This window comes from Desmodus rotundus, chromosome 2 (assembly GCF_022682495.2).
Source record: "Desmodus rotundus isolate HL8 chromosome 2, HLdesRot8A.1, whole genome shotgun sequence".
NCBI classification, from domain to species: Eukaryota; Metazoa; Chordata; class Mammalia; order Chiroptera; family Phyllostomidae; genus Desmodus; species Desmodus rotundus.
In genome coordinates this window covers 45,770,686-45,794,687 of record NC_071388.1, presented here as the reverse complement: position 1 = coordinate 45,794,687, position 24,002 = coordinate 45,770,686, and the positions used below count along the sequence as shown (strand labels likewise).

The following is a 24,002-nucleotide window of genomic DNA, read 5'->3' as shown; positions in this document are numbered from 1 at the left end:
TAACTGGGAGGAGAATGTCCCTGATCAATTCCATATATAGGGCAGCATCTTACCTCTGAGCCTGAGAGAGAGTAAGGCACAGACCATTCCACTGTCACTCCTATTTTTCTTTTTTGAGTTTCAGAAAACAGGATCTTTTTCCATCCCTTTTCCCATTTCCCAAACAGATTCTCAGTGATGAGTATAAATGCAGCACTTTCTTGGACTCACTTCTCCCCTACCCCATTCTTTCTGGTGACTAAGAATAACCTTGGTCTAGACTTTAGGAAGTAGGGTGTTAGAATATGAAAATAAAGTTCATAGAGCTGACCAGTTGGTCCCTCTGGCTGCCCAGGCTGTGCTGTGTGTCTATGCACGCAGGGTCCACAGTGAGCAGTTCTGTCTCATTTCTGAGGAGGGACCCATTACTCCTCTGAGTAGCTCAGGATCACCACCTACTTTCTCTGGCCCCAATGAAAGAAACCTTTACTGAGCACCTACTACATACCAGGGTCCATTTTTAGATGAGACAAAGGAGCCACATGTGGACCAGTCATAGTCCCTGCTTCCAGAGAGTGGGACAAGGAAAACTTGGAAAACAACTATAACATGTAGAATATGGGAGTGGCACAGGGGTCTTCAAAAGAAGGAGAAATAGAGCTGTGTGGGAGGGATGACTTGAGAGAGAACAATCATCAGCATTATCATTATTATTATAGTCATCTTTTATTGAGCACTTACTATGTTCATGATACCGTGCTTAAGCCCTTGTTTATTATCCTAGTTTCTCTTCAGTAAAGTCCTTCTCTCTTAACATCATTAGTGAAGAACATGAAGCTTAGAGAGGTTAAGTAACTTTCCCAAGGCTACAGAGCTACTAAATGGTTAGAGCCCACGGTTTCTGTAGAGGTGAGGTATTCTTAGTGGAGGACAAAGAATGACAGTTTGGGGTGGAAAAACAGAGCCTAATTTTGATTGAGTAGAGAAGCTATGGGCAATAAGACTAGTGCAACTTGAGGAGCAGTGAAGAGTTTGACTTTGTCTTAGAGGCTGCAAGGAGATTGGGAGTGTTGGAGCAGGACAATGGCACAATGAGAAGCTGGCTGTTGGAGTGGTAATTTAGCAGCAAAGGCACTTGGACTTCGTGGAGGACTGAAGGCAAGGGAGGTGGTCTTAAAGACTGGAGAGAAGATGAGAGTGATGAGGGCTTGAGTTACAATGTCAGAGGGAAGGAGAGGAGCAACCTAAGTCTGAACAGGTGTCCTGCCCATCCCTGCCCTCAGCATCAAAGGCATAGCAAACAGAATGAGGTGTGGAAAGACAGCCTGCACTCTGGTTTCACGGGTGTCTGGAAAGCTTTCCTGTCGCTCAAGTCTTGTGTCCAGCACCAGTGAGGTGCCTGGCACCTTCCTCATCTTCAGCAAGCAGTGCGTTTCTTTAATTACATCTCTTTGTACACATCCAGTTTGTCCTCGTTCTCCATCACTCTCTTCTCCCCGAAGCAGCAGAACCAAATGAATCAGTTCTTTTAATGAAATCAGGATCTGAAGGAAAATACTTGGGTGGAATGAAAGTCAGGATTCTCTGGGTCCTCAGCCACCTTCAAGAGATCAAACAGGAGGTAGATCAGAGGGAGGCAGAAAGGGAGCACGAGTGGAGGAGTGCCCAGCGACTCCTCAGCAAAGTGATGTCTGACAGAGGCCTTGGGGACACTGCCAGTGGGTACACTCTCCATTTCCAAGCTCCTGAGGGCCTCCTGCAGTAACTTTGACTAAGACCGAGGCATAAGTGAGGGCTGCAGAGGTTTTTGCCTCAGGTAAGTTTAACCACTGTGATCAAGCTCTTCTTGCTACTTCCAAAGAGCTGTTTCGACTTCTCAGAGAGTAGCCCAGGGTGGCATTTCCAGACCTAACTTTCCCAGCAAGGAGTGCCATCATCATGACAGTGGGGGGCGAGAGGGAAGACCCCAGAGACCATTTAACCCAATCCATGATTGCCCGGAATAGGCATGTAACTACTGAGACTCACACAGTCTTCTGTCTTGGTTTGTTTATTTTAAACACATAGCGCTTGTTATACGCCAGGTACTGTTCTAAGTACTTAGTAAGATATTAACTCATTCAATTCTCAAACAATCCTTATAAGTATCTTTACCTCATTTTGCTGATGAGGAAACTGAGGCACAGTGACTAAAAGTAAGTTGAGCAAGGCTCGCAGTGATTGGTAGAAACAAGATTGAGCCCAGGCAGTTTGGCTAAAGAGTCCAAACCCTGGACCCCTACATTCTGTTGCTCTTTCCGCAAGATTCTAGAATAGAGTCTTCCTGTGTGTGTGTGTGTGTGTGTGTGAGAGAGAGAGAGAGAGAGAGAGAGAGAGAGAGAGAGAGAGATCAGAGCAAATCATTTCTGAAGTTGCACCAAGCCCTAACACTTTGTGATTCAGTGGAATCAGTAAGTGGGTAGGGCTTAGGCTGTGAGTAATCAGTGGGCTGTTAAATATGCTCTGATGTGACACAAATACCCAGTGTCTGTTAATTTCACTGAACTCTGGCATTGGCTTGCCACCACCCCAGCTGTGAATTGGGTGGGTGTGCTGACCCACCGGGGAGCCCCAGATCTTCACATCAGGGACCCACAGATTCTGCACCTGTTTGCAAACCTCTAGGCAATGGGATTGTGAAAATAGTGCTCAATCTAAGCAAAGAAATGAGATGAGGAAGTAACTGTAAAGATTTGGGCTGCAGAGGTACAGTGATTCAGCAAGATAAGGATGGGAGGAAATACTTGGCCTTGAGTGTTGGTCATGGAGGTAGGCCAGAGGCTTTAGTTTCCTTAGCAAGGAGGGGAGGAAGATGATTGGTTGTTGACAATGGGGTTACTTGAGTGGAAGAAATATAACCCTTCTAGTGGCCCAAATGAGAAAGGCTCTGCATGGTAGTACAATCTCAAATTTCCTAGTTTGTTTAAACATTTAAATGGGATATGGCTAAAATCACATTGTGGATTCCCCAGTGCAGGTAGTAGGTTGCATGGAAAGAACATTGGCCTGATATTGAGACATCTAAGTTCCCACCCTGGATCCGCCCCTAACTAGGTAAGAGGCATTAGATAAATCACATCCCACCATGGCCTCAGTTTACCTATAATAGCAATAGCAGAGACTATTTGCTGAGTACTTGGCCTGCTGGAAACTGTTCTCAGACCTTGACATGTATGAACGTATATTATTCTTATGGTGGCTCCAAGAGGGAGGCACTATAATTATTGCTGTTACCCAGAGGAGGAAAAGAAGGCTCAGAGAGGTGAAAGAAACTTTCCCGAGGTCATACACGAAGCAGTAGACTGGGATGGTTTCCACGTTGCCTAACTATCTCCTGTGTTCTGAGATACAGCGTTGTATTATCTGTGTCTTCTTTTAAGTATGTTCTTATATTGGGTTTTTTAATCATTTTTTTATTGTTGTTTGAATACAGTTGTCTCCATTTCCTCACCACCACTTTCCCCCACACCACTCACCCCCACCTCCCACCCTCAATCCTACCCCGCTTTGGCTTTGTCTATGGGTCCTTTATACCTGTTTCTTGATGACCCTTCCCCTTTTCCCCCCTGTTATTCCCTCCCCACTCCCCTCTGGTTACTGTCAGCTTGTTCTTTATTTCAATGTCCCTGGTTATATTTTGCTTGCTTGTTTGTTTTGTTGATTAGGTTCCATTATATGTGAGATCATATGGTATTTGTCTTTCACTGCCTGATTTATTTCACTTAGCATAATTCTCTCCAGTTCCATCCGAGTCTTTAGAGAGAGCGTGTTGGGCTCTCTGGATGTACTATGTACAATTTTATTTAGGATGTTTGTGGTGAAAATGGCCCTTCCAGGAACATTAAATGGCTTTGCTCAGCACTGGGCTCTAGATTGAGCCAATCTTTTCTAACATGTTTGTTTTCAGTGAAGTAGCTTCCATCCAACTCCTCTGCAAACTCACCTCTATGTACCTGGTGATAAGCATTGTGCCTGACATGTTGTTGGTACTCAGTGAATGTTTGTTGAATAACTGCATGGAGAAACTAATGAAACTGGTGGAGTAGAGGAGCAGTTGAGGTAATGGGACATATGGGAGAAGCAGAACAGAATTAGGTCAATGGAGAGTTAGCTGGTCCAGACAGGCTGAAAGCTAGAGATCTTCAGTTTTTAAAGGTTAAAACTTTTGCTTTGAGGTTCAAAGCTGCAATGTGACATGTGATCGCCCTGTAACAAACTCTTCATTGAGAAGTCCACATATGGAAGTGTCTGTCCCATAGGGTCTGGCTACTAAAGAAGGGCCCTAAGAACAGAGAGCCTGATTCCGCCAGCTCACAGGGAGGCCTTGGCAAGCCCATCAGCCTCCTTCGTCTGGCTTTCCCCCTGTATCCAATTCATCCTCTATCCATGTAGGGTTGGGACCAAGTCCCCAACCTTGTATGTCCTTGCCCAAGATTTTCTTTCTTCATAGGGAGCATATCAAGCTTTGGCCTTTTCTGCCACACACTGTCCATAACAACTTACCTGTCCTGTGTCCTGTGCCCTCAGGATCCTGTCCTCTGCTAAGTGACATTTATCCTGTTAACATAAAAACAAAAAGGACTTTCAAAGTCAGAAGTAAATTAGCATTTATTTGAGATCAATAACAATAGCTACTGGGGAATCATTAATTCAAGCAGAAGCCCATATAATGTTCCAATTAAGAGACAAAGGCAACGGGTATTTAGGAGAAGAGAATGGGGAACAATTACATCAATAGAAGGAAATAATTTCTATTGGTGCAGATCACATAACATAGTGACAGTAATTCTAAACAATGTTTTAAATTTTCAGTCCCGTAGTCATAATGACTGCTTTTTTGTTATCTTTCCAAACAATTCTTTTGTAAGGCATAGGTTGCTCAGGCCCTGTTTTATCATTCCAAAGATTTGAGGCATAAGATGTGCAAAGCAGTTCCTCTGGCCTGGCAGCTCCAGGTCCACTTTTAAGTGACTCCATTTATACTATTGTTCATAATTCCTAGCTACTCTGATGAACTCACACACTTGCTGGAGAGCTCTTGGATATTTTATTTTGGCTCTGATAAAATATTCACACTTTACCATGCCCTTAAAGTCATAGTTAAAAATGGGACTTTTCAGCCCTGTGTGATAGGTCTGTAGGTAAAATTTTTATTAATTATAATCACAACAACCACCAATCCAATGGTGGCTGTCTTCTATCTCATTTGACTATCACGCACAAAGGCAGGTAAGAGGGGCACCATGGGACTATGAGAGAAGACCTGTGTGGCCCCAGCTCCGCCATTAACTAAGGGACCTTTTTAGGTCCCTTAAAAGTTTCTTCTTTTTATATGATAAGGTTGATGAAATGATTCTAGGGCTCCTTTGACTTTAACTTCCCTCAAATATAGGTATGAGGAGCTGTGCTTTACAGAGAGCAAATGAGATGTTGGTGGTCCAGCCAGTCTGGAATCCACGGCATTCTTACATGGCTTCCTGATGTGGCATTCTTATGTGGCTCCTCAGTGTCTAGGTGCCGCATGTCCTGATCCAGGCAGTCCAGGGGTTATTATATTCATTTCACAGACAAAGATACAGAGACTCAGATGAAATAAATTGTCTAGGGTCACACGTAGCAACATGGAAGAACTGGGATTTAAACCCATACCCCAGGACGGCCAGCTTTGCCTGTGTGGTTAGTCCATTCACCTTTGGTCTGGTTTTTCTTGTGCACCCCTGAGACCTAGGGCCAAATTGGCTCCCAGAGTGCTGAAGCTGGGCTCTAGGGTGACTCCACTCTGGGAGGACAGGGCTACCACTTCCCCCTCAAATTCCAACCCCTTAGACTCAATGCCATGTCTCGCTCCACCAATTTCTTGGCTATGGTAGCAACCAGCAACTATGTGCTGGGTATTCTGTTTGACCCTTCACTTTCCTTCTTCTCTGCTCGTCTCTCCAGGAGGTTAACCTTAATGGAGACCAGTAGGTTCCTTGCACTCTGGCTTCTGGTTAGATTCAGTCCAGCACTAATAGGTGATTGCAGGGTGGGAGAAGGGAGAAGTGAGGATATTTCTTCCCCTAGCACCCTCTTTGATGGCCATAGGTTGGCAATGGCTGCATGCCTCTGTCAAAGAGCACAACTCCAATTAGCCCTCTACTGGTTTATAGTCACTAAATTCTGGTACCTTGCCTTTCCCTTTGCCCTTTCATGCTAAGGACTGGTAACAGTTCCCAGTTGTTATTAGCCTTAAGGTACATCACCATCTCTCAGTTTTTTCTTAACTCTGCCCACAGCTTTGCAAATTATCTTTTAATTAATCTCTCTTTGGTCAATCTCTTTTGAGTCTGTTCTCTGCCTTCTCCCATGACTATGACTGATCTGTGCTGCCTTGACTATAGTCTTCCAATTCTTAAAAGCATCTATAACCCCAGGCTTTTAACATGAAGATCTGATGATATGGATTCTTGCAATGTTTAACCCCCAAAATAAAACCAAATTTGAGGAAGAAACAAAAAGTTGGGGTTGCATGTAGGTATGGTGAAGGGCACGGAGTTTGAACCTGGAATCCAAAGACCCAGGTTTGACACTTACTAGCTCTGTCATCTTACCAATCTACCTGGCCCTTCCATTATATAGAAATAAGAACATTTTAGCCTTGCCTTTCCCATGAGCCTCTTGAGAAGATCAAATGAGGCGACGTCAGTGGAAGTACTCTATAAATGATGAAGCATTTTCTGAGCATTTCTGAGCATTAGGTGTTAACTGTTGTTGTTTTTAATCATACAGGGAAATTGGACGAAATCCTCAAAAAGCCATGTGCTGCATTTTCCATTGCACTCAGATTTCCCTGTCACTTCTGTGCCTCCTGGATTAGAAGACCTGGCATTTGCAGAATCCAAGATTAACGTCCAGGGAGGCTTGGCCAAGCATGGGCCACATGAACATAGCTAAAAATACCTTTGACCTCAATGGGAGCATCTCAGTCCTGAAGGGGGAGGGGATTCTGATGGACAGGGAGTGTGTATGAGGAAAATGCCTTCCATCCTTCATCATCTGGGGTTAGGAGAGGGCAGGGAGAAGATGGCTGTCAAAAGGCCATCCTTTTCAAGAACCAGTGGCTTTATTTCTCTGTCTGTCTCTCTGTCTTTCTCTCTTCTATGTGTTTGGGTGGTAGATGAGGGTGGAGAGAATTTTCCTGAACCTCTTATACTTTTCTGCTAGAGTAAAGGCTAGGCCTCAAACTCTGCATCAGGGCTAAGCCTCTTAGGAATTTCCCAGACTACCTTGTGGAGATAATAGACAGCTGCAGCTAGGGGGAAGTATAAAGGAGGTAATCCTAGCATCTTGGTGTGGAGTCGATTGCAGAAGCTGACTTCACAGTTCGAAAGAGGAGAATCTAATCCAGACACCTTGGTTTAACATCTCTGGGGATAGGGAGTGGTGAGGCTCATAGTTTCTCTATCCTAAGAATCAATGGTTTTCGAATGGTAATCCTTAGAGCTCTGGACCCGTGCTACTTAGTGTGCTCCATGGATTGCCAGCATCTGTATCAACCAGAAGATTGTGAGAGATGCAGAATTTCAAATCCCACCCTAGACCTCTAATAAATCAGAATCTGCATTTTAACCAGATCTACTATGCACATTAAAGTTTGATTAACATTGCTCTGGAATCCCTCTGAAGTACCTGAGGGGTCACTAGTAGTACTGTCCATACAGGGTCCCATAAGACATAACATTTGAAAAAAAGGTTCCATTTGCAATAAAACTTTTTTTTTTAAAGGTTGAAATCGAAGTGGTCTTTTATTTCCTCTGGTAGAAAAAGAAATTCTGCTGATATTAGGACCCTGCTCCCTGTCACTACTTCAGGGGCCAGGGCCCCCACGGCCCTGCTTTTTGATGCCTAGTAGAAACCTAGAATGATGGAGACTCTGTAAATGAGGGGCTGTGTTAGGGAGACTAATGGGATATCAGATTGATTCTCAAGCCCTCTCAGAGGGTCTAGACTTGACAAGGCACTGATGACAAAAAAGAAGCTTGTCATGACCTGGTTGTTCGAAAGGGCAGGGCAGAAGGGTGAGGAGGTTTCTTCTCTGTAGGTGGAATTATGCTGGGTGCTTAGTGTTTATTGTATGAACAGCCTGGCAGGAGCTGTGAAGAGATAAGTCTGCTTCCAGCTGGGATCTGGGCATAGCCCCATGGCAGCAGGTTTTCAGAATTTCCAGAGGGAGTGCTTGGCGGCCAGCAGCAATGTCTTTTCAGTCTAACTTTGTTGCAACTATAAATATCTGTGATTTGCATTCCCTTCACATTCTACCTTGAAGGAGCTCACCGCATTCTGCTATTGCTTCCCCCTGCCCCACCCTCACACAGGACTCTAATAGGTAACATTCATGTCTTCCATTTTACAGAAGGGGAAACTAAGGCTCTAAGAAGCCACAAAAAGTCACCACCTACATCTGGGCTGAGCTGGCACTGGAACTCTGGGAAGAAACAAGCACCTTAGCGCAGCCTCAGAGTCCTTCTAACATCAGCCCCAGACTTTCTGGCCTGAATTCTAGCCTCTTCTTATCTTACATCCTACCCTCACCTTAGACCATCCACCCTGAACACACTGTCCCTCTAGTTGTATGGACATGTTCCCTTCTTCACTCTGCCACCTCCATAGCTCCAGATACACATCTGTGGCTCTCTCTAGTAACATGACCGTCTTTCTTTGGCGAGAGAAGGGAGACACACAATATGTCTCCCACCACCACATGCCTTTGCCAGCCTTCAAAATCTTCACTGCAGGGTTTGTTTTAGCCATTGGCCCCAGCACAATGCCAGCCTCAGAAAATGCTTGTGTAATAATGAATGAATCAGAAGACATATGAACTAGTAGATGAAGCAGAAAAAGAATCTGTATTTCATAGACTCTCCTGGATGAAAGGAGCATACCATTAGACATTTCTGATTCTTTGTAGGGGCCCATGTTGAAAAGATTTGGAGCAAGAGCTACAGCTCCCTAATGAAAATCTCCCTGTGGTTTACAGAGGTCTTAGGCACAAATGTGACATGAGCCTGTGACTTAAGGTACTTGAGTTATCTGAGTCCTAGAGTTGTTGTTGTTGTTGTTTTTACCTGAAAATGAGGATACTGAGATTATTTACCATTAGCGTTATTAGGAAGATGAAATAAGGTATGGTACATGTAAAACATTTAATGGAACATTGGTACCTCAAAGCCCCAGCTAGTAGGAAAAATCTTCCTTTTTTCTCCTATCCTGTTGCCCACTAATGCTTGAGGAAGAAGACAGAAGTTTGATAGGCAATCCCAAATCTGGAACTGAGTCTTTTTTTTCAGGACATGAATGCTCTGGATCTTAGCAAATGCTTATCTAGGATTCTAAACACAATGTTAAAAAAAGGGGGTCTGATCCAGCCTATACTAAGTTCTTCTTTATTCCAGTGATTTAACTCTTTACTAATAATGTAGCAGGTAAGAAAGTACAGCTTCTGGACCAGTGTTCTCCACTGGAGGTTCAGTTTGGGGAGCCAGAAATACAGGGTGGAAAAAAAACTGGCCTGAGATCCTCAGGACCTGGGCTTTTCCTCTGAACTCACCTTGTGACCATAGACCATTTATTGCCTCCTTTTGTGCCTCAGTTTCCTCATCTGTCAGATGAGGAGCCTGGACTAGAAGTTTCATACCACCAATCACCTTAGATCTGTTGTGGAAAACAGGGACCCTACAGCCTCTGTTCTTTAGGCATCTGCATTTCTCTTTCTTCTCTGCATGTCTACCTATCCTAAGGAATGGGGTCTGAGTTGAATGAGAATAGTCTTATGAAATAGTGTTTTACGTATTCAAAGTAGGTACATACTCACCTTATTCTAGTTTTACAACCAGCTCAATGGAGGCAGATAAGGTAGATGTCATAATCCTTATTTTATAGACTTCAAAACTGAGACTCAGAGAGAGAAAGAAGCCCGAGGTCACTTTGCTCATTAGAGACAAAGCTGTGCTTTTGCAATCCCATTTCTGATTTTCTCTGCTAGTGACTCCCAGGATTGTGGTCGTTTTATTGCTGGGTTGGTCCCCTGGGCCGAAATGAGCCCCTCCTGGTATCTCCTCATCTCTTCTCACCAACCCAGCCTATGACATCTTAGTCTTTTCTTGACTTTGCAGTAAGAGAGGGATGTGGTGGAGCTGAGTCAAGGGTGCATACACAAGATGAAGTCCAATGAAGGCTGCTCTGCCCCCTCTGCCATTTCTTTCCACATCCTGTGCTGATGTCCTTGTCCATGTTTTATATTCCAACTGAATCTTGTTTTGAGGGTGCAGGAGATTTAGAGCTGTTGTTCTCTGAGTACGCAGATGAAGATTGCTGAGGACAGAGACAGCGCTAGGGAGCAACCTAGGCCAAGTGTGACAGCGAGACTTTTGAACTGCATGGTTGAACTGCTCTGATGGGTTGAAGACAAGTAATTGCGCAGAAAGTCATGCACCTGGAAGATAAAAAGATAAGCTTCCAAAGCGGGGGCAGGAAAGGTAGTATGATGCCTGCAGTGAACATTGTTGTATGAGTTATTGAGGAGAATTAGTCAAGGAGATTTGAAGGAATTTCGGCATCTCTGTTGAAACGTTTCTCACACCCATTCCTTCCCTCTATTTCCACTGCCACCATCCTTTCATTTCTCACCCAGACGATTTCAAATGCCTCTCAACTGGTCTCACTGCTCCAGCCCCTCCTGCTCCCATCCACCCCCACATGAATCCCAACCTACCTGTTGAGCCATATTCCTCAGTGCTTCGTCTGAGCATGCAGCCCTGCAACCCAGGTGAACTAGTCACTCTTCCTGGTCCTGTACTTTTCCATTTCTGGGCTTTGCTAGAGTTTTTTTTCCCTCCGCCCAACTCTCCCTGTGAGTGCAAATCCAGCTTCACTCTTGGAAGTCCACTTCAACGCCACCTCCCCTCTGGCATCTTTCCTGGTCCTGCCTCTCCACCCTCCAGGGGGACAGAGCATTCCTCTGTGTATATGTAATACCTAATGGTTCTGTCTCCTCTTTAGGGCTTTTATTGCCATCTCCCTGGTATTATAATGATGTCTGTGCATGTCTTAGCTCCCCTACTAGACTGGGATCACCTTGTAGTCAGGAAAGGGATCACTTTCAAGTTTGAACCCCTCCGTGTCTGGGTTGCTGTTTAGTGATTTGATGAGTTAGTAAAAACATAAGTGAATGAGTGCTTGTTGGGACAGGAGACAGAAGAGTGCACACGTTTGAGCTTCAAATAAAGTTAACCGTAAAACCAAAATTAAACTGACAATGTCATTTTGAGGCACGTTTGGACAGAAATGCAAATAAATACATTCAAAGGAAGGTGGATCAAAAAGAAAAGAGCCTGGCACTGGGGTGCAACCCAGGGGACCAAGAAGGTAGGTACAAGGGAAAAGACAGTGTTTGCTTGATGCCTGGTAACAGGAACTGTCAACAGAAGCTGGAAGTGCCATCTTCAGGTGGGACCAGATGAATCATAAGGCTTCCACTTAACCCTTAAATGGGTTCCCTACAGTGGAAACCATAAGAAATAGTGACTGACATAGTCATGGGCATCAAGAATTATTGAATTCATCCACATTTAGTATTTACCTTGATTCAGGCCCATGAGGAATATTAACATGGGCAAGACATAGTCATTGCTCCGAAAGGGTTTGATCTATTTGGAAAATGACTTGGTTCCACATCACTGAGACAATGCATTCCATCAAATGTGTACATAGATGTAAGAATGTAGGAAACACGTGCCATGGAACAATGGAAGAGGCAACAAGTAATTTTAAGTAAGGAAAGGGGGAGGCGAGGACAAAGATGAAGAAAGACATCGACAGAACATGTCTGAGAAGCAGAGGCTTCAAGAATGGGCCAGATTTCTACTGGTCTCCAGAAGTTGTCTGTGAGGAGACCTCACAGTACGAGTTAAAGTCAGGGGGGTGTCCAAGGAAGGCAAAGCCGTCTGGGTCAGAGCAGTGTGGACCACGGCTGTAATGCCCAGTTAGGCAACCACACTGGCCCTTTCCCCGCTCCCAAAATGAATGGATACTGACTGACCAGTGTTTACATCTTAGAATGACTAAAAAAGCCCACACTGTTTTCACGTGTGTCTCTGTGTGGGTAGGTATGTATGCGTTTGGTGAATAAGAAAGCTAAACAAAACTATAAAATAGAAAACACTACTGATAAATGAAAAGGAATTTTTCCTTATCCAAATCTAGTCCTACCTGTGCACAAGAAATGCAGGACTGAACCCTGAGGGAGAAAGGTTTGGAAAGGAAGCTGCATCTTGCCTGACCTTGGCTTACGGAATAGTGAAAGGCTGAAAAGAACGTGAAGAAGGAGGACGTTTCACTCTTCGCAAGACCTTGTTTATTCATAGCCTCATCTGCATAGGTAAATAGGAGTGGTCAGCAGTGCAGGGCGCGGCAGCTGTGGCTGTGCAGCTGCACGGAGAGGCTCCTGCAGCCGCTGTGGTGGGGAGTCCCCGAAGCACCTCTGGGCTCCCCAGCCCTCACTGTTTGGGCCCGGGTGGATGAAAAGAGGGAATAATGTAACAGTAGAGATAGTCAGAGTGGAAAAAGGGCCCTGGTGCCATTTTGGCTAACTCCTTTATTTCACACATGTAGTGACTGAGGTCCAGAGTGGCAATATGCTCATCCACAGTTCCCCAGTTAGCGACTGTCGGGATCGTGGCGAGAACCCTCATCTTGTTACCTGAGGGCTAGCACTTGCTGCATCCTGTCCCCTTGCGAGACTGGGTTGGAGAAGAGGAACAAACTAGGAAAATGTCGGGGGATGGAGAGCTCTGGGCTCCCCATAACACACTGGCACTTGGTTCCGACCAGCCGTTTTCTGCAGGTCAGCTTCCGTCTTCATTCCATTCGTGTTTCAAGCCACCATTCTCTCAGGGCCGCAAGGAGTTTGGGTGGAATATGTCCTCCATAAGAAAATAATCACAATCTCCACAGAATTTTCAAGCTGTTTTTGTTTGTGTTTAAGTTTAGTGGAATCCTTTTAAACTCTCTTCAACGGTGCTTTCATGGGCAGAAAATTTACAGTCACCAATTATATCAGAAGGTTTTGAATGGCAAAAAGATGAGCAATAAGAAATTTATACTTGTTTAACAAATTCTACTTTCTGTTTCAAATAGATTAAACCCTACTTTATTTTAGTTTTCAAGGTAATTAAGCTGAGAAGCAGCTGCTCTGCTGAGAAGAGCAGGCACTAACCTTGACAGCAGACAACCTGGACTCAAACACCAGCTCTGCTGTTTCCTAACATGCTCTACATTTTTGTCAAGTCAGCAAGTCGGTAGTTGAAGGATAAGCATGGGGATGGAAAGTACAGCATAAGAATAGAGTAGCCAAAGAAAATATATGCATGGCCCATGGACATGGACAATGGTGTGGGGATTGACTGAAGGAGTGGGGGCTAGGGCTAGGTAGAGGGAGGCAAAGGGGGAAAAACTGTAATAGCATTAAACAATAAAATATAATTTAAAAATATAGAGAAACAGAACCTTACTAATAACTACTATTTAAAAAATTAAATGGGAATAGTAATAACTTATTAATATTGATAATATTAATTTCTTATTCTATTTATTTAAAATCATTCAACGTATATTTATTGAGCCCCATTAGGTTCCAGGCGATGTTGTTGAGACTGAGTTAAAATCATAAACAGGAGAGCTGATATCCCTGTACCCTCAGAGTTTATATTATAATAGAAATTAAAGGTGATAATGTGTGTTAATGAGCTTAGCACAGTGCTTGGCATGCAGTAGCTGCTTAATAAATTAAAGTAAGAAGTCTCGCAGCACTGGGTGCTAGGAGAGTTGTTCTAGTTTTAGTTGTGCCATTCACCAGCTGGGAGACCTCGGGGATCTCTGGACACCTAAGGGCACTGACCCTTTGGCTAATGTGACCTTCTTCAGCACAGCTGCTTGGGGAACCTCCTACGTTTCATCTGTCCTCACAGGGTTTTCACAGACAGAAAATTCCTTTGCTCATGTGACTCCCATTCATGTAGGGACAAGGTCAGGTCATTGGCCCTAAACTTTTCTATTGAATGGTCCTTGTATCGGTTTCAAGATCTGAAACTAAATTTCTAACTTTTCTTTTTGTTAGTTGCTTGCTTTCTACTTATTAACTTTTCTCTGGCTATTAGTAAGTGGCTTAGCTGAAAATGAACAAGAATCTGATGAAATCTTCTCTATCCTTAGATGACCCTGCTTTCACAGGGAATGGGGGTGGAGGAGTAAGTGGCCAATAATCATGGTCAATGACATTTCCACCCGGTTGTTTGGGTCTATCTTAAGGGACTAGTAAACCTCCCTTCCAGTGGAGGTATATTGAAGGGAGTTTTAGAAGTGGATTTGGGTCTCAGAGCCACCACTGGTTAACTAAGTCTGGGACAGAGAATCAAGGACAGAAAGGAGAATAAACATTATTTTGTTCAACCTGTTTATCTTACAGTTAAGAAAAATGTGGTTTATTATTAGAGGATAAAGAAGATGTAGATGGGGGTATATATACATATATATTCTTCACATGCACACACACAATGGTATATTTTTCAGTCACTAGAAAGAAAGAAATTACGCCATTTGTGACAACATGGATGGACCTTGGGGGAATCATGCTAAGCAAAGTAAGTCTGATAGAGAAAGACAAATACTGTATCATCTCACTTCTATGTGGAATTTTTCAAAGCTAAACTCATAAGCGCAGAGACCAGAATGTGGTTACAATGGCCTGGGGGTGAGGAGAGGGGAGATCTTGGTCAAAGAGGACAAACTCCTAGTTGTAAGTTCTGAGGATCTCGTGTAAAACAGAGTAGTTATAGTTAATAATACTGCATTATATATGTGAGAGTTGCTAAGAACATAGATCTTAAATATTTTTATCACAAAAAATAAATAGTAATTATGTGACATGATATGGGTATTATTAGTTTATGCTATGTTGATAATAATTTTGCAATATATAAGCATATCAAATCAAACAAAAAGTAGTGTATGTGGAGGTGGGAGGTGATTTTGGTATTGGACATACTGAGTATAAATTGTCTGCTTGACATGAAAATAAAGTTATCCAAAAAGCAATTGAAAAATGATTCTGAAGTTTAAGGTGCAAAGGACATATAAAAAAAACACACCTCAGAAACTGCCCCAGAAATGTGAGGTCCCTGCCCTCTAATATCTGCCTACTGATTAAGAGCAGACACTGTGGACTTCAAATAAAAATTCATAGAACCTGATAAAACTTAGGTCTCTTTAGCCATCTCAAAGCTGGAAATGCCACACTACACTCTTCTTCTAGAGTTTTGAAAGTCCACCTAAATGATTGCTATCTAAATATGACTCTGTTCATGACATTGACTTCAGCCAATAGGAGTAAGAGCTGCATTTAAACAGCTGTTGGAATGTAGAAAGGAAGGGTTCAGATTTGTTGTGTGGACTCTCAAAGGCAGACATAGAGCCACAATTGGTGTACTAAATGGAAATAAGTTTTGTTTAAACCTAAGAAAAATCTTTTTGACATGCAGAGATGTCAACAGTTGGAATGGTCTGCCTTAGGAGAATGTGAGCTCCTTGCCGCTGGAGGTGAGCACGTGGACACCCATGAGGTAGTAGGTTGGGCCAGGGGACTTCTCAGGTCTCATATATCCTTAAGAAACCCACATGGAATTTATGAGTATGGCATTTAAATAATCACCTTTTAAACCCATCTGTGCCCCTGCAGTCCTAGCCAGTTACTATCTCTTGGGCTTATTAAGTTTACTATGTACTATGTAAAGTAGTACTCCCTTTCATTGGCTCTAAATTTAACTCTTGTAAACTTTGGGGTAAGGTGAGGTTGGGATAGTTTTGGTTTTCTGAGATTTGCTGATTAAGTGCGTTGTTCCGTTCTAGCGAACATTGTTGTACGTCCTCTCAGTCTTCTCTTTTTTGATTGAGGAAATCTAATTTTGTTAAGCCTATCTTTATACCAATAAGCTCCATCACATTGGTGATTTGAATAGTTCTGTATCATTTCCCTACCTCCCCAGAAACTCTGAATTTTTCTTGAAGGTCCAGGAGTAGAACTGCCACATTTTCCCGAGGCCCACACAGTTTTCATTTGAATGTGGGGCAATGCTTTTCTGTTTGGTGTCCATACTTACCTGATGAAACCCAACGTTCCCATGAGTGTCTCCTACCAGAGTTCAGGTTTGTCAGAGCTGACTGCAGTCTCTGCCCGGCCACTATTAGCTGGGTTACCTTGGACAAGCCAGTCACTTCCTCTGTAAAATGGGGAAAACAGTATTCCAAAAAGTCACTAAGACACTCAGAAAAGAGAAGATCCAAGCAAGTGGCCTGCATGGTACCTGGTACTCCATACTTGATTATGGAAGTGAAATGAAATAAATTTAAATGCATTTCCTGAGCTGCGTGCTACATTAGTCCACTGTTTTATAAATAGAGATGGAATATGTTTTATCAACAGTACTGCTTCATATTTGCCCAACTGAAGCTCAGTTGTTCCACTTTTTGCCTCATTCTCCTGAGATTTAAAATCAAGGGACTCCAGTTTGAATCATTTCTCTGTGATTTATTGGCTCTACAATTTTTGTTCATTAACATCTCTAATTCCATTTCCTCAGCTATAACATTGAGGTAATAGAAATAATTGACCTAGAAACACAGGCTTTGAACCCAAGTAGACTAAAGATTCCAATCCTAGCTCCAGCAATTTGTAGCTCTGTGGCCATGAGCAAGCTGCTTAACCTCGCTCAGTTACCTAGTATACAAAAAGGAAAGATAACACATGACAGTAATTGTCATAACGCATCGAGACAACTATGTATACTATCTACCACAGCTCCTGGTCTACAGCATCTAATACAGCTCCTAGTCACACACAACAGGTTCTCTACAATTACTTTTGTTCTTTCCTATGTCAAAGTTGTCCAGATTCACTATAACCTCTATGGAGGTAGGAAGATAGAAGTTGTTATTTGTTGTGGTATTTTTTTTTTTTACCTATCTTCCCATAACAACAGTGTGTTATGGGAAGAGCGTGGAGTTTGCAGTCCACCTGGGATTCAAGTGATATAAACTTTGGAAAGATATTCTGCTCCCAAAAGCTAGGTCCCTCAGCTCAAACAGGAACAGTAGGCCTGACTCTACTTACCTCACAGGACACCCTGAGCATCTGATGAAATATTAGTGGCAAAACCACTAATATTCAGGTAGTTTTAAAATGACGCACCAGGGTAAGTGAAGACATTCAGTGCCATTTGCAAAAGTGGAGGTTTCACAACTTTGTATTTCTTCCATGTCTTTTTATTAAAATCATGGTGCTTTCTGATTTCTGGCTATCTCTTTGTTCATATTCTCTTTTGGAGGAGATTGCAAAACTATTACCATATTATTTCCACAATCCTGGTGAAAGATGACATAGCACTGTGACAAGCAATTTTAGATTCAAGCTTCTCTTTGATGTAAAACTCCAGGCACATAAATCTTAAATCTATGAAAAATTTAAAGTGTTGTTTAAATAGTCCCCTACTTAGATCCTTGCCCTAGCTTCTTAGAAGACATTGGCTTATTAAAGTCTTCTCTTTTGTTTTTACAATGATAAGTTATGTTTGTTACATTTCCATGATCCCACTCCTTATTATGACTTCCAGACATGGCAGTGAGGTTTAGCAGCTTGTACTTCCCAGGTAGCCCTTCATGGGGATGGAAAACCCGTTGACAGTTTACAGTGGCCATTTATAATGACGGGATGTGCCTTCTGGACAAGAGCTCCACGATTCTACACATGACTTACTCCAGAATTCTGGGGTAAATGCCATCTGGCTGAGGTGATTTGTTTATTTAGTTTGTCCATTGCACTTGGCTGAGGAGGGGATGGGAGTACATTGCAAAGAGCCCTGACTGGAGCAGCAAGAGATACAATCTTTTGCTTCAAATATGCTACTAATTCGGTGGATAAACCCAAGCAAGTCATTTCTCTCCATAGCTCAGCATCCCCATCTGAGACTTAAAGGGGTTAAATGAGATGATCTCTAAAGTCTCCTCCAGTTTTGTCATTTTGTGATTCTAAAATATGCTGTCATTCATAGTTCTTCCTGGCAAGGTTCTTGAGGGGCAAGCCTGAGGTAGTGAAACATCTGATAGCACATCTCCCTTCTCTTGCCACCACTCAGAGGCGACCCTTCAAATAAACTCTAGGTGAACTGAACATCTTAAACTAAGCAGTCTGGATTCTGTGGAACTCAGCAACTAGAATGGCAACTTAGGTCAGACAAGAGCTCCAAGGAGATGATGGAAAATCATTTGTATTGATTTTCTATTAGTCAAGTAAATTGCAAAAATACTCATAAATGAAATTTAGAGAAAAAATAAAAAGGGAAAAAGGGTTGTCCTGCTCATTTCATAGTGCTGGCACTGACACTGTGTCTTCATTCAGACCTCGTGCAGAAGAAAAGGATTTGAGTTAGTCTAAGTCCAGCCTGGTGGCACTCTCTTGCTTTGTGATCTTGGGCAGGTATAACTTTCTTTTTGAGCCTTTATTTCCTTTGCCTGCTAATGAGCACCTTTGGCTCAAGGGCTTCTCAAAGTGTAACATGGTGTGAATTATCTAGTGATCTTGCTAAAAATGCAGATTCTGATTTTGTGAGTCTGGAGTGGAGCCTCAGATTCTGCAGTGCTAACAAGCTCCTCACTGCTGCTGCTGCTTCACTCGCTGAGAACCAGGGGACTAGATAATTTTTAAGATCCTTTCTGGCTGTGAACACTTCATGATTCAAATAGTCCCCAATACTAAGGTGGAAAGCAGGCTGTGAAAGCCTGTCTAGATGGTATACTACCTATACTAAAATACCTTTTTTTAGAAAGGGTTAAAAATAGAATTCCTAAGTCTGGGCTTAAGAACGATGGAAGGTGGGCCCTGATGGGGATATTTGCTCTGAAGTCTGAAACAGTCTGAAAAGGTATTGATACTTGAAAGGACGGGAGCGGAGTGAGGCAGAAAGTTTGCTTCAGGCAGGTAGAAAAGTCAGGGAACCACCGTCCACAGAAACCATGGTTATGGTGTTGGAAATGGTCATAGAAATGTGACAAAGCACTTAATGCTAATTCCACAGCAATGCATGATTGGTCCTGTGTTTTCTAGACATAATCTCCTGTATCCTCAAGATTCCTGCAGAGTTGCAAGGATCAGTACTGCTCTCCTCATCAGAAAAAGGTGAAGAGAAAGAAGGGACTGAGGCTGAGAACACTGAGAGAAAGGGGCCTGTGGGACCCAGCAGGCAGAGCCTTGGCTCCGAAACCCCAGTGACAGCCTGGAGCCTGGCGCATCTCTGCATGTGGTTGGGTATAACCTGCTGAGGCTCTCCCCATGTCACCTCTTTGGAGATTCTGGTGGGCAGCGGGGTCAGGGAAGGAAAAGTGCCTCAGCAGAATCTGTCTCACTTCCTGCCTTGAACACAGTCATTATATAAATATCAACGTGAGTAGCTGCTACTCTCACCCCTCTTCTCGCTATTACTCCTGACCTTCACCTCATAGGCAGGGTGCTTGCAGCCTCTCACTTTCCCCTGGTCACACAGTCCTTGCACCAGGCCAGCCAGGTGGGTGTCCGGGGCAGAAATGAATCACAACCTCTCTCTGGCCCTCTAGCCAGCCATGCTGGGTGGCCCTCACCTCACTGAGCAGAGCAGGTTGTCCTGAGCAGTGGCCCATGTTAACCAAATTGAACCTCATTTACAGCCCTGTCAGGCAGTCAGCCCATGAACAGAGGCCACAGAATGCATCGTCAGCCCTCGTGCTGAGAGAGGTGGGGTATGTTAATGTATGCATATTTTCTTCTGTGAAATGAACTAAAATTACCCAAACTTTCAAAAGTATTTTAAATTAAGAAAGCAGTATAGCATGCTGTAATGAATAGCCTGGAATGAAAGATCAAAAATGGGTTCAGGTCTTCGCTGTGAATTAATAAAATCTTCTACTAATCTTCAAACATAAGAAACTCCTCTTTGAACATTGGCTCATTTTTGTTTACTTATTTTATTCTGAAGTTAATATGTAAAATAAATCAAAACTCTCAGGCATGTACATATAATCTTCATGGTCCTCGATTTTTAAAATAATGACCTGTGCTCTGCTCCTCTTCAAAGGCTGTAGGAAGAACCTGTGAGATGTGTGTGCAATGTGTGACGTGTGCAAGACATGCAAGATGTGTGACACACGTGTAATAGTGTGTGCCCGTGTGCATCTGTCTGTGGGCATAGCAGAGGTTAGCAAATTGAAGGCTATTATTGCAAACTATTTTAATTACTCATGTCTTAACAATGTTATAGCCATGACCATTTAGAGACAGAAAAGCTCAGATCAGGCAAAGTCTGGTAAAATGGCTTCATTGGGTCCTCAAAACAGTCAGTGGAAAGCATTGGTTGGGAATCTCAACATCAAATGTCTTCAAAATATGCTCATTCTCTCACTTGGTCCATTTGTGACCTAACTAGATAGTTGTGTTTTATTATTAATGACAAAAAACAGGTTAGTAAGCAGTAGGTTCAGTATGAATGTATTAAACAAAAAGACTAAAAAAGGGTGAAGTTTTACTAAAATATTAACTATTGGTAATCTCTGGATGGTGATTTTTTGGTGGTTTATATTTATCTCTTTTTTGTTTTTTATTCTATTTTTTGAATCATCCACATTAGATATGAACATCAGAGAGACTGTCCCCTTAAAGAACATGAAGGTTCAATGTTGTTAGTTTTTTCTCTTCCCCTTCAACGCACCTGTGAGGTGCCAAGTAAAGGGAAACCAAAGGTGAGAGAACTGAAGCAGGTTGCCATGGGTCCAAGCAGTGGGAAGGATATGAGTTACTTATTTTTTTAAATCTGTTTCCCCAGAGAGATTGGTTGATTCCTATGTTTGTCAGTCTTTCGTTCATTCCTCCATCCCATTCATTCACTCGAATAGTTATTCATTCAATAACTATTAATCCAATAGTTATTGGATTAATTTTTCAGCACAGAGGAAGGGCATAAACTAGCTGTCAGAACACTGATGTTGAAAATCTGCTACCATCTTTTTTTTAATCCTCTCCTGAGGACATGCTTTTTAATTTTAGAGAGAGGAGAAGGGAGAGAGAGAGAGGGAGAGAGACATCAATGTGAGAGAGAAACATGGACTCACACACCCTGACTAGGGGCCAAACCTGCAACCTAGGTTTGCAGCAATGCCCTAACCAGCAATGGAACCTGTGACCTTTTGTTTATGAGATGATGCTCCAATCAACTGAGGCACACTGGCCAGGGTGAATCTGCTACCATCTTTTAAAGGCCATGAACCCTTAGCTCCTACTAGCCACCTGAGGCTCCCTTATCTATACAATTGGACTCATGATAGACATGAAATGTCTTTGAGAACTCCACGGTGCTGAGTAGGGAAGGAGTCTCTCTGAAGTGAAAACCCGAGGTCATCATCTCAAGAAAGAAAGGTAACCTGTCCTCTGGAGAAGCTTACATTTGGTAGTCTGCTGGCTTGATGCCAAGTCTAGCATGGAGAGAATGTCTTACCTGGAATTAAGGAAGCCTGGGTCCCAGGGGAGTCTCAGCTACAAGCATGCTATGTAACTATGAGCCATTCAATTTCACCTTCTGACTCTTGATTTTCTATCTATCTCATAAAGAGATTATTAAGTTTGATTATCTCCAAATCACCCTCCAACTTGGGCATTCTATAAAATGAATGAAATCAGGAAAAATTTGAAACATGTTAATATATCCATCATGAACTAGTATGCATTATGTATTGGTCTTTGTTTGTAATGCAAGGACATGAGAATATTTTAGAAAACACTGGCATCCCACAAGGCAGGGCATGGGTCGGTCCATGTTAGTCTTCTGCTGGACCTCTGCTTCCCTGCTTAGCTTCCATTACTCCAGGACAGAGACAGAGAGCAAACTCTTCTACATGATGACTGGGAATCCAGTCACAGTGGTCATTGACTATTTGCCACCCCTTTTGATCGTGTTTATGAGCTGTTTCTCAAAACTTAGTATGAAATGATTATGAATGGGGGAGAGATGGGTATGAGTGGTGAAGAGTCCCACTTTGGTAGTCTGGAGCGTAGGGTTAGGGCCAGCTCAGCCAGTAACTGACCAATGTTATTCATCATTCATTCATTCACTCATTTATTCAGGAACACCTACTCTGTGTGTTAGGCACTGGGCTAGACATTTGAGAAAGTAAGATGAGTAGGACATAGTTTACTAGACTGTGTGCTTCCTGAAAGCAAGTGACTGGTCCTTATTTCTCTAGAACCTGACCATGACCCTGCCTTGAAAAGCATACAAACTAGTGGGGTCTTTGGACAAAGAATTTTCTTTCCTGAACTCAGTGTTCTCATTTGTAAAATTGTTCGGGGGGACTGGACTTAATGATCTGTAAGACCCCTTCTAAGCTGGCTTTTCTGTTCTTTTGTTACATGACTAGGTATCCTGCAGTGTGAAATCTTTGCATACAGCGATGGAGCAAAGGTCACAGAGCAATCTGCAGGAGAGGTGAAATGAAACCACAAAGCCTCTGGGGACTGTGTGAAGACAGTGAATCCCTTTCACCCAAGATGGCTGTGAGACAAAGCCTGGTCCAGAAACGCTAATAGGTGTGCTTAGGCACTACAGGAGCAGCAGCCAGGCTCTGGTTGGACCCTCCCTTAGTACAGGGGTGAACCTTACTTGGCAACATGCTGGACAGTGCCACAGCCAGCCCGTGAGTCCAGACTGGGAGCCACATGTTTTAGCTGAACACACTCTGCACGGAGAACTAGAATCTCTGAGTTTCTGTCACAACCCCCAGCCCCCGCACCCCCGCCACTCTTACTTGTGTCACCAAAAGTCTCCGCGGATGGCAGCACCTACCTCGCACCTTACTGCGGTGATTAAATATGAAAATACATATAAAAGGTCTTTAGAAACTCTGAACTGCTTTAGACGTGGAAAATAGAATTAATGTTTGTGGAGGGGGAGAAATAAAAGGGCACCTTAAAAATGAATAGGCACCACCTAAGTGGACAGCTGTATGCCAGGCACTGAAAATAAGCACTTCATAAAAATCAAGTCACTTAAACCTCAGGACATGACAGAGGGGCTATTATTTTTCCCACTCTGCAGATGAGGAAACTGAGTCCTTGAGAGTTTAAGTAACTTAATCAGGGTGACCTCACCAGTAAGTGACTCACACCAAGAGAGCTAAGACTCATACCAAGGGAGGTGGGTTACAGAATCTGTGCTCTTAACTGGTGTACCCTTCTGCCTCTCTGCATAAAAAAAAAAAAAATGTTTCCTAATCCAAGTTAATTTAGCTGATAAACATGGCCTGAGAACCAGACTGAATTCTGGGTAGATGATGATGAAGACACATGGATCAAGCAAATAAGGAAATGCTCTAAGGTATAAGAAAATAGATACCGCAGATATGACCGGCATTGGACTAAAGTAAAGATGAATGTGGAGATAGAAAAGATGAAGAGTGTCCCAGAGGTCCTGCACTAAATAGACTAGGCAGCTAGGTAGTGAATAAAGAATAGTTCAAGGTAAGGCTGAAAGGTGAGGGGTCAGAGCCTGACGATGGAGGATCTTGAGCTCCAGGTAAAAGTAATGGGATTTTAGCCCAGAGTTGATAGAGAACTACGAAGGGTTTGCAGCAGGTGAGTAGTGCACCCAAAGTGGAATTTTAAGAGAGTTAAACTAATACAATAGAAGACAGCCATTCATCTTGAACCAACATTATTACTATAATCTGTGGTCTGGTAAAGATAGTTAAATGAAAGTTCATTTTTCAAGTTGAATCCATCATCAGAAAAAAAGGGGGATGAAATTTCAGGGATTTAGTACATCATTGATTCTCAAAATGGTAAAGAATAGAAAGGTAGCCCCAGAAGATTGGGTTGAAAG

The 24,002-nt window shown here is 42.9% G+C and overlaps 1 long non-coding RNA gene across 1 annotated transcript; it reads right to left on the bottom strand.

Annotated features, from left to right (window-relative positions):
- Positions 1-710: 710 nt before the first annotated feature.
- LOC123479704 (uncharacterized) lies at positions 711-10,885 on the bottom strand. The gene is made up of 4 exons (XR_006655406.2): positions 10,769-10,885; positions 9,869-10,489; positions 4,522-4,575; positions 711-1,579 (listed from the first exon to the last, which is right to left on the bottom strand). It is a non-coding gene; the product is annotated as an uncharacterized lncRNA (long non-coding RNA).
- Between the last annotated feature and the right edge of the window lie 13,117 nt (positions 10,886-24,002).